The sequence below is a fragment of the Ailuropoda melanoleuca genome, chromosome 2, assembly GCF_002007445.2.
Source record: "Ailuropoda melanoleuca isolate Jingjing chromosome 2, ASM200744v2, whole genome shotgun sequence".
Taxonomy (NCBI): Eukaryota; Metazoa; Chordata; class Mammalia; order Carnivora; family Ursidae; genus Ailuropoda; species Ailuropoda melanoleuca.
In genome coordinates, this window is record NC_048219.1 from 9,952,400 (window position 1) to 9,963,927 (window position 11,528).

An 11,528-nucleotide genomic window follows, 5' to 3' on the forward strand; every position below is an offset into this window, starting at 1 on the left:
GCATGGAAGACCTCATGCTCCCCGCCGCCGCTGTTACCATTCCTATTATCCACGGACAGTGCAGGAGTCTCAAACCTGCTCTCAGCCCTGCCCCTCACCTGCTGGGCCCCCCACAGCAGATTGCTTGGCTTCTCTAAACCTCAATTTTCTTACTTCAAGACAAGATTAGATAGAACCCGCTGCCACGGTCAGGAAGGGGCTGCAGAAATCTTCGGGATGGGTCAAGGGGGACACTGCCAGCAAGTCCTTTTGACCCCTCTCTTGGGCCCTGCCTTGGCTGAGCAGCATGGAGACGAAGCCGAGACCCACTAGCCTTGCTGCCTTACCCGCCTCCGCGCCCCCCCCCCGCCACGCCCAGACCAGGGTCACCGAAGTTGACTCCTAAGCCACATCCTATCTGCTTTCCCCTGGGCTTTCATTCTTCTCCCTCCCAAGTGTGCACAGCTTCTCATCCCTCTCACTACCTGCATCCTCCTTGCCCTGTTCTACTTACCGCCTTTGGGGAATGAGGGGCAAGGGGAGGGAGCTTGAGCTCTTCCCTTTCCCTGCCTTTGGCAGATCCAGATGTGAATACAACATCTGCCAGGCAGCAGGACCAGTCCCTGCCAAGAGCAGCATCTCCCCAGCCCTCGCTCTGTGGCTCTGTGGTGATGTCACTGTTCTGTGTTTCCACGGCAACCACAGGCTGGGAAGATGGAGAAGAGGAGAGCTGAGTAACCATGAGAGAGCCAATGAGAGGGGCCAGCCGCACCGGGTGATCCATGGGGCCATGGGGCGGGGCCGGGGGAGCTCGGGGAGGCCTACTCAGCATCTCCAGCTCTTCTCTGGACCCTCCCTGCCATCTGGACGCCTCCAATAGGGGCTACACTGCTGGCATGGGGAAAAATGTGGGAGGTAGAGGCCAAAGAGGCTGAGCTGGAGCCTCCACTGACCCAGGGACATAGAGACCCCCCCCTTGCCCCTTCAGGGCCTAAGTCTGTGGATGCTGACTGCCCCCATGCCACTCCACCCCCAGTACCTGCAACTGGGAATTTTTTCTTTGGATGGTAATGGTGGTGCAGCTCTCTGCCGTGGAATCCAGTTCTTAACCCTTCTGTCTGCACCCTCCACACCCTCCCCTGCTTCATGATGGGTTCAGAAGCAGCATCTTTGGAAAGAAGCCTGGTTCTACATCCCAAACCAAGTGAGTCTCACTCCAGAGCTCCTAAAGCTTGAGAGGAGATAGATCCACTCACTGATTGACTCATTCATCTATTCATTCAGTATTCCATATACTCACTCATTCATTCATTCAATAATCTGTATACTCACTAGCCACTTGGAGCCAGTGCCTTCCCCTTCCTCTCCTTTCCTCCCGAATGGAGGACGGTCATCTACTCTCAGGGTTGACATGAGGATTAAAAGAGCTAACATATGGAAGCCTAACACACACGAATACTCACTGAAGGGTGATTCCTTTCTCCCTCTGGGTCTTCCCAGGGCAGTTGTCCCAGAGATACACATGAATGAGCTAAGGCCCTTTGAGACATTGAACTAATAGCAAAGGATCCAAGTCTGTCTCCTCACTTAGGTCATTGAGTGTCTTCAGAGACCGCACAGAAGTTCCCACATCTCTCCCTTTCTCTCTCTTTAAATAATCCACCCATTTTACCAATCTTAATTGAGCACCTCCTGTGCCCAGACACTGTGCTGGGCTCAGTGGGGATCCAGGGGAGAGCCACAGCCCCTGCCCTCCCTGAGCTCACTGGGTAGGGGGATTGCAGCCACTGTGGCAGGAATGTGGTGTTCTTTCTGCCACTAGGAAATCACTTCCTCGTTCCCCAAGAGTTCTAGCTACTCCGAGGCTGAGGGAACAAATGATGGTTTTAAAAGATAGGGATTTACTCAACACCAGTTTGCTTCTGAGAAGCTGCTGCCTGTGGCACATGCTCCCTGGAAGGAGAACAATGGCCCTCTCTGCCCAGTAATGAGAGGGGCCAGCTCAGAGTGGTGGGACAGGCACTTTTGCTTTCCCAGAAACCAGCTGTCCTCCCTGCTGGCAGAGTAAAGGTCAAACTGTTCCGCCTTGCTCCATCTGTTTCATTAGTCAAATTTATTACTGAAATCCTGTTCCAGGAATAGTGGCTGGCCGATAGTAGGCGTAAATGAATAAATATTGAATGAATGAATAAATGAACGAACAAATGAGTGATCTAGCATATGGAATATTGGATGAACGAATGAGTATATGGATTTCTGAATGAATGAATGAATGAATGAATGAATGAATGAATGAATGAATGAATGAGTGAGTGAGTGAGTGAATCTATCTCCTCTCTAGCTTTAGGGGCTCTGGAGTGAGACTCACTTGGCTGGCAATCCTGAACCTTACAGACCAGCTGTGTGACCTTGGGCTAGTCACTGTTTCTCTGGGTCCATATTTCTTTATCTGAAAAAAAGCACGTCACAATTCCCACCCAGCCAGCCTCCCAAGGACTCTGAGGAGATAAGGTAGGATAAGCTTGGGAATGCAGTACAAAGGGTAATTGTTTCTCTTCTACCCTCCACAGCCCCCCAGGCTCTGGCCCCAGCCCCGCCTGCCTCTGCAAGCCCTCCTCCCTGCAGCCACTCTGCCCTTTGGTATCTCCAGCGGGGTCCTCTTTGCCTCTCGTGTTCGCCGAGAGTACTCGTCCTCCCTAGCCGCTACTACTTTAGTTACTCCTGCTGACTCTTCAGCTTCAGAAGTCCCATCCATCCTCCCTATTAGAGCACTGGCCCTGCTTTCATGTGGTCCACTTGGCTCCGAGTCTGCCTTTCCTATTACACTGGAAGCCCTGCGATGGCTGGGACCCCGTTGGTGTGGCTGGCTGCCATGTCCGCAGAGCCTAGTACAGAGCCTGGAATGGATCTGGGGAGTGGACAGACAGTCTCTCTAGAGCAAAGAAAACCACTTGTCCTCTTCAGTGTTCTCTGAAAATTTTGCCCCTGGCCCTGGTTTCCTAGGACTCTTTTCTCCTGCCGAAGTATCCTGTCTTGTATCCTCCTTTTCACGCCGTCCCTGAGGGTCATGAGACTGGCTCATTTCCACTTGGTGGTGGGGCTCCAAGTGCTCCCATGTGAGAATTGCCCTTCTGGGCACATAGGTGTAGCCAGAATCGCAACTGTAGCTCTCTTTGTTTATTTTTAAATTAGTAGTGCTAGTAGGAGGAGGAGAAGGAGGAGTATTGTAAGTAAGCTCTACCCCCAGCGTGGGGCTTGAACTCACGACCCCAAGATCAAGAGTTGCATGCTTTACCGACTGAGTCAGCCAGGTGCCCCTACAGTAACTCTCTTTAGGGACAGCTCCAGCCCAGGAAGTAATCAAACCAGATCCCAGACTTGGGGCTGCCCCTGGCTCCTTCCCCACTGCTCCTCTTTCAAATGAAAAATTGCCTCTGCAGAAGGACAGCTAATATTAGATTAAATGCAGTATAATTAGAAGGGGAAAACTAATGCTCACGAAACAGCACCTCACTCCACCCTGAGGTCTGGGGCGTATTCAGGCGCCATGTGACCTGGCACCCAACGGATGGTTCAATGGTCACTCCCCAGAGCATCCTTCATTCAGGAACAGCTTGCTCAAGGTTCTGGAAAGAGTCAGGCAGCTCCAGGAGACCTGATGAGCATAGCTGGTGGGGACAGGTGACCACTGTGTGTCCTTAGGTGAGGAGAGCTGGGTGGCAAGCACTGGCAGGGGGCCTGGCAGAGAATGGATCTTGGACTCGGGAGTCTGGGGCCAGGTGTGCTCCAGAAAGCAGGTACACAGTCAAGGCCGTCAGGCTGGCTTTGGCTTTTTTTTTTTTCTTGGACCTGGGATCTTGGGGTTGGCTGGAGCCAGTGGGGGGGGGCAGCATCTGTGGGCTCTGTGGTAAACAAAGACACTAGATAGGAAAAGGAAGGAGCTGTTAACAGGAAGAACTGGGTGGACTTGGGGAGGACCAGGACTGGAGCCTATGGTGAAAGCGTCGCCCTCCTAGAGGTGGGAGGTGAGAAAACCAAGAGATTAGAAGGCTGGGACCAGAGTCAGGGGGGTTTGATGTCAGATGAGCAATGGGGTTGTTCAGTGCTGGGGTAAGGAGAGCCCAGGGGAGCATCGGGAACCAAGGATGGGCTTACGCACAGTCACTCTGTCCACTTGACGAGTCACTGGATGAGCTGTCAGGAGCCAGGAGGAGGAGATGGAAAGACCACTGACAGGGCATTTAGGACACGTGATACCAGCTGTGTGAACTTGACCAGTCAGTCTCTCCATGCCTCTTTCCTTTTCTGCATGATGGAGGTAGTAATGCCTACCTTTCAAGGTTGGAGGAAGGAGCCCATGAGATCGTGGGGGTAGGAGCCTTCACACTGACCTGGACGCCACTGCAGTGTGGTGCAGGCAATGATTGCTGTCTTATGACGTGCTGGACACTGGGTTCAGCAGCTTCCAGCCTTTAACGCTTCTAATTCTGATCGTAACCCACTAATGCAGGCACTTCTGTTCCCATTCCCCATTTACAGATGAGAGCCAGGATTTGGACCCAGGACCCTGAGCCCAGATCTTGTACAGCCTACCACTATTCCACACTGCCCTTCCCCGTGGTAATCTTTGCTCTGTGACCTTGGGCCAGTCTCTTCCTTTCAGTGACCCCTGTTCCATGGCAGGAGGTTGGGGCAGATGAGCCCTTTAGTCCTTCAAGCTTTGGCACTTGGTTCAGGAAGGGAACTTCCAAGTGGGGAAGAGGGTGAGGTGGGGCAAGAACCAGGAGAGGACAGACTCTTCCAGCATCCCTGCTCCAATCTTGTCGCTTCCTCAGTGGGTAGGCTGGCAGGCTCCCCTTTGCCCTACAAGCTGTGGGGCCAAGGAAGCAGGTGCTGCTCAGCCCTAGCCTGAAATACTCACTGGTCACTGAGGGTCACTGAGGCCCAAGTGCCAGGACTGTCCACTTACAGGCAGGGCCCATCTGCCTTGGCTAGCAGACCCCAGAGGTCAGTAGGGCTTCCTGAGTCATAGCCCTTGGTCTCCACCCCCCCCCCATCTCCCCCAAGGTCAGTTTATCTGGGGACCAAGCCTGGTCTGGACCCAGGGATGTGGCTATTTCTAAATGCCCTCCCTGTCTCCTTGGCCTGGGCCTCCAGCCAGCTCAGGACATGCACACACAGATATTCTCTGTCTTCCTCTTTCTCTCATTGAACTTGACTGCCACGGGCTTGGTGCCTGGACCTGTGCTAGGTACTGACAACCAGCAGATGGCCTAAACTTGGTTCCCACCCTTACAGAGAGAGGGGAGAGGTGAATGTGTCTAGAGGTGATGACAATACAGAAAGGCTATCATTGTCCCCCCTGCAGACTTCACATGGACTGCAGACCAGAGGACGGAGCTGCCCACTCTGCCACGATAGTCAGGAAAGACTTCACGTGGGAGGTACCCTTTGGACTGACTCTTGAAGGTTACATAGGAGTCTGCCAGGTGTGGGGTGAGAAATTGGGAAGGCAGAGGAAGAAGAGATAGTTAAGGAAGGATGAGATTTTCCTGGTGATTGATCTGGGCTGAGGGCAGAGGATAAAAGTGGCAAGGGAAGATAGTTTCAGGCCAGACAGGAAAAGGCCTTGCCCACCATCAAGGAGGCTGGCCTTTCTTCCAAAGGCCATGGGGAGTCATTGAGGGCTTGGGAAGGGGAGCATGAAGATCTGACTTAGATTATGCTAAGAGTTCTCTGGTTGTCGTGTGGGGGCTGGACTGCGCACTGGTCAGCTAGGAGTCTGTGGCAGCTGTCCCAGGCTCTCACCTATGCCAGCAGCCAGCAGGCAAGGGAAAGGAGGGTGGACCCACCTCTCCTAATTAAAGACATGACCTGGAAGCTGCACACATCTCTCTCAGCCAGAAATTAGGCCCAGGGCCACATGTAGCTGCAAGCGAGACGGGGAAACATGGTCATTATTCTGGCTTGCCTGCAAGTCTGGAAAACGGAGAGGATGGCCATCAGGGGATGGGAGGTCCCTGACACAGTGGTTAAAAGTCTCTCTCTGAAATCAGGTTTCCTGAGCTAAAGTCCCACTTTACCACTTACCAGCTTCGTGGGCAGATTACGTACCCTCTCTGTGCCCCCGTCACCTGGTCGAGGTACAGTGAGCTAATGTGCCAAATCTTAGAATAGAACCTGGTACATAGTGAGGTCTGGAGCTGTCTCCAGTTTCTGAAAGAAGGGGATGTTCTGGGGACAGGTTCTGCCCGAATGCCCCGGGAGAGCCGAAGTGCCCATGTGGGGGCTGCTATATGGCTGGGGCAGCTGGGACTATCCACCCTCCGTCCCTGACATCAATGGTTTAGCTGAGGCAGACATGCTGGGAGCAGGGCATGGGGGCCCCGGGAACAGAAAGGTTGGCTTTGGAGGGAATTCACGAACAGGTGGCCCAAGAAGAGATACCCCTTGGACTCAGGAGTTTCAGAGGCAGCCCAGCCCCGAGCTCCTCGTAGGACAACAGGTCCCGCAGAACCAGGAGGAGGTGGTTAGATTTGAGTCAAGGGTGCTTGAAGCAGGGCTCAGACTCATAGCTGTTCTGTGACCCTGGGGCCTCCAGCCACCATCACCCCACTCTGGACCAGGGTCTTCCCACCCCAAAGGGGGAGATCACTTATCCCTGCTTCCGGCCACGTGGCTGTGGAGATTAGACTTTAGTCCTGGCTCTGAAATTGGGCTGCACGTGCAGGGCTAAATGCCCAGGAGGGTTGGGTCATGGAAGGTGACCACGTGACCCCTCCCGGGAAGGGGGAGCATTGTAGCTCCGTCCTGCTAAGCCATTTACCTGTCCTACCTTCTCCCTCATTTGGCCCATGTTCATCTTTCCAGGCTACTACTGCTGTAAAACAGGTGGGGCCCGAGAGCTAATGTGGGAGGGGGAGGAGAAGAGCCCAGAAGGTTGGGGGGTAGATAGAGCCACTTCAGGGGAAAGGCAGCGTGATAAGACTGAGGGAAGATAAGGAGCTTAAAGTGAGGGGTGAGGTGTCTAGAGTTCCCTTTGAAGCGAACGCCCCCTAGTGAGGCCCAGAGGGGGAGATTCCTGAGGTGCGCCTTAGGCATTTCTCTGTCCCCTTCATAGGGCAGCACCTAGGCACCCCCAGAAAACCCCAGACTGAGCCCCCAGTTCCAGGCCTACATGAAGCAACCCCCCCCCCACCGGCCCTGCTTAGGGGAAGATCTGAAAGGCAGCCTTGCAGGGAAGGAGATGCAGCTGGGCCCCAGGCAAGCCTCCCTCATCTCACTGCCTTGCTCTGGGACCTGGGACAAATCCCTTGGCCTCTAAAGCAGTCTCCACATCTGAGTGATGGGGCGGGGGGGGGGGGGGGGGGGGGTGGCGAGGGGCAGGCGGGCAAGTGAGCTACTTTCACACCAGAAAGTCCTGTTGTCAAGCAAACGTTTAGAGGAAGTCTAAGAGATAAAAGAAATGAGAGGGAGCTGTTGCATGGGTGGCTGCTGAGAGGAGGCCTAGCCCCTGCTTGTGTGGACCTGGGGGCCAGCAGGGCCAGTGTGAAGAGTGCCAGGCGGATCTCTGTTCCTCGGTGGGCCTGGCTGCCCCACCCGTGCCTGCTCTTGCTGCAGGGGTGGGGTGGGGATGGGTGTCCAACAGCTATGGCAAACAGCAGGCAGAGCACCACCCCAGGTTGCCCTTCTATCTCTGGGAGCCGGCATCACCCATGAACATACCGTGGGTCCCTGGGCTAGAGGGAGGGGCCGCAGAGAGAGTCCTCCCGTGCCAGGCCTCTGGAGGCTCAGCAGGCTTTGAAGTGCCGACTCAAGGAGAACTGAGGGGGAACCACGAGACTTGGGTCAGGAAGCCCCTGGTCCACCTGGTTACGTGATCTGGAGCAGCCACTGTACCTACCCGGGTCTCAGTTTCCCCAACTGAACAATGAAGGATGAGCTCAACGATGTGGATGTCCTCAGGCCCATTCTCAGTTGTGGCCAGAGGGAAGATGGGGGTGGGTGGAGACGGGGCTGTGGGTGTTGAGCTTCCCCAGAGAGACCCAGCAGCTTGTGGCTCAGAGGCCATGATGGTGGGCACAGCATCAGAGGCGTGGAGGGGGGCAGGGTTGGGGGCGGGTTGGCAGGAGCTTGGGCTCTGCTGATAAGTTGGTGTGTGTTGTCCCTTCTCAGGGCTACACTATCTCCATCAGTCTAAGGGGACCAGATGCTCCCACATCCAGGAGTCGGTGACTGTGTCTGGAGTCAGAGACTGGGGGAGGGGTCTGGACCCCTGGCGAGGGTCCCCTTGTGTGGAGCCAGGAGTGGCCGTCACAGGCAGGGCTGATACTGAGGGTCAGGTAGGATGCAAGTGCGGAGGGGAACTTAGGGGTTACAACTTCTTTGGATTACAGATGGGGAAACTAAGGCCCAAGAATGGCAACCTGTTGTCCAAAGTCCCAGAGTGGGTTGGGGGCAGAGCCAGGACCAGAAGCAGGACTCGTGACTACCCGCGTCAGCCTCTCCTCACAGGAAGCCCTGGTCAGGAGGTGCAGGAAATAGCCGCATCGGGGCAGTGGGGAGACTGACACCTCCCTGACCCTGGGCGTGGGGGCACGCAGAGATGTCACAGTGACACCTGGTGGAGATTGTGGTGCACAGCATGAATGCAGCCAGGTGGGCTCCCCTTCCTCTCCTCTCCCTGCCCTCTCCTCAGGACTGGTGATTTCGTTACTCTTCCCATCTTCCCACAGGGGCAGGGCTAGGGTGCGGTGGGGTTAGGATTTTGCAGAGACAGTGGGGTCCTGATGTGGGGGTGTGAGGTTAGGCTGGGGGTGCAGGGGGAACTGAGGCCAGAGGCTTTCCGGTGTCTTGGGTGGGGGGTGGGGTAGGTAGGTTATTCCCACAGAGACTAGCATTCTGGGCCCCCATCCAGAGGAAGACACATCCCAGACATGCAAGCACACACATACACACATCCACATAAAACCCCGTGTGACCTGACACACATCCGGACACGTACACACATAGCCCCTACCCTTAACTGGTTAGGTAATTGGTGGGCCCGCTGCAAAGTGAAAATATGGGCCCCTTGTTTAAAAAAAAAAAAAAACTGTTAAGAATTTCTGAGACGGTGACAGCCAAGCATTAAACCGAGAGCAGAGCCCTTCGAGCAGAAGGCACTGTCAGGCTGCACGTCCCTGAAGTCGGTCCCATCCCCAGTACATTCAAATCACTCCCTGGGGGACCCACAGTCCCACAGACATCCGGCCAGAAACACACTCACCCACAGACAAACATTCACACCCCAGACACGCCACTGCCCTAGCCCCTGTGCCGCTGGAGCCTCTCCCTGAGCCGGGGCCTCTCCCATGGGCCAGACCCGCCACCTGCAGGGCCCTTACCCTCACCCCTTATCAGGGCTGCTGCTCTCTCCTGCCCTCTACCCCACACAACTCCTCCCCCTACACACACCAGCCTGCCTGCTGCCTTGGGAGTGGATGACAGAGAGGGCAGTGCCAGCCCGTCTAGCCGCTCTGTATGCCGGTCTGCAGGGGTGCAGCTGAGAGTGGAATGCTAATAATACCCAAATAATAATACTTAAGATATGAACATTTACCACATGCTAGGCACTGTTCTAACACTATAAATACAAACTCATTCATTTGTCACAACCATATGTGGTAGGGGCAGTGATTTATCTCCATTGACAAATGAGGAAACTGAGGCACAGAAAAGTTGTCACTTGTCTGACATCTCACAGCTGGTAAGGAAGCCGGGATTTGAACCCAGGCCAATGGCTCCAGAGAGTCTGCTCTGTCGGTTGTTGCTGTGGTTCTATACCAGGAGTGTGGACCCGGTGGTCCAGGGGCCTACCCCTGGGAGCTCAGGGCCTCTTTCGAAATGAAGGCAAAATGTGATTATGATGTGATTTTGATGCAGCAACACGTTTACCGGGATCCATGGGTAGCCCTGGGAGCCGCGGGATGGTCACCAGACTGCAGAAACAGAGATGAGTGTCTTGTATGACATCTCAGGATTTAGAAGATGTCTGAGGGCGAGACATACACCTGTGTCACCTCTTTACAGACGAAAGTGTCAATTTATTTTAGAAAGAGAAAGAGGCGGGGCGGGTGGGGGGGAGAGGGAGAAAACCTAAAGCAGACCCCATGCTGAGCGTGGAGCCTCGACTGGGGGCTGGATCCAGGACTCTGAGAGCATGACCTGAGCTGAAACCAAGAGGGGGAGGCTTACCCGACCGAGCCACCCAGGCGCCCCGATGCTGTAAGTGAGGCATTTTTCAGTAACAGCAGTGTAGGTGGTGAGAGAGTGGACAGTGCACGTGCTGGCCTGTTACCCGGAAAACCTTCTCACGGATGGGAATAAGGAGAAATCCGCCCAGCCAGGGAGTCCTGGGCATCGCCTGGCCTCACCTGTGACCTCCTTTGACACGGGAGCCGCGGAGCGCCTGCCCGGCCCATGCCCCACCCTCCTTCTCCGCAGAGTTGCCCCTCCCCGCGCGGTGGCACTGCCCGCGGAGGCCCGGCTGCCTCGTGTGACCCCCACCGCTCCACGCCCATGGCCACGCGGATTGGTCCGGGAGTGCCTGCCTGCTCCACGCGGCCCAATCAGATCCTCTGGGGATTATGGGTCGGCCCAACCGGCTGGGGCCAGTCCCTGACCTAAGCGCAGGTAAACTTGCTGACTGTAAAGCAAAGCCTTTACCCTCACTGCTGTTTGCACAAGAGAAGAGCAGCAGGAAGGGCAAGGGCAGGGTGAAGTCGGGGGAAGGTTTCGCACTCGGCCTCCCCTACTGGGCACTTCGCGTAATTCTGCTTTGTTTCAATGAGCCTGAGAAATTGCTGTTACTTGTAGTCAAATGGCCTTATTTGAGGCACTTAAGATGGAAAATGTAAGAAAACGGAGTACCACAAAGGCCCTGAATGTGTTGGTTTTATTGTCATTGTTGAAAATGGCGGACCTCAAAGTCACAGAGCCACCTGTGTCGGGGAAACGTCCACAATGGAAGCGTGAGGTCATCTGTCTCTTCGCCCTGCAATCACTTCTCGGAGTACCTACCACATGTCTTGCCCTAGAGGAAATCTGCTTTGGAAAGGACTTTATTAAGTTTGGGTTTGGATTTGTTCCGTGGTGGGCGGGCCGGTGTTTGACAGCTGGTTCTTCAGAATTCCAAAGGCATGCATTATATATGTATGTACACTTATTATAAATTTTGCTGATACAAGGGATGCGTAGCACACAATTTACAAATAACAACACGCTGCATGAACTCTTGACTGTACATTCCATATAGGCAACTGATCTCACAGAATGCTTTTGTTAATTGTTGCCAAAGTCTCGTATCTCTAGTCCGTCTCTGGTTGCAACTCAATCGAAATTTGCAGTGGGTTTGCATTTCAGTCTACTAACTCTTTTCCCAATAAATTATTGTTATTAAACCTGATACATGAGCTACTGTGACACTGTATCTCACTTTTATCTCACTCTCCTAGGAATGTATTCATTGAGCTGAAACCTCTTTGAGCGGCAGCCCTTCAGTGCAGTCT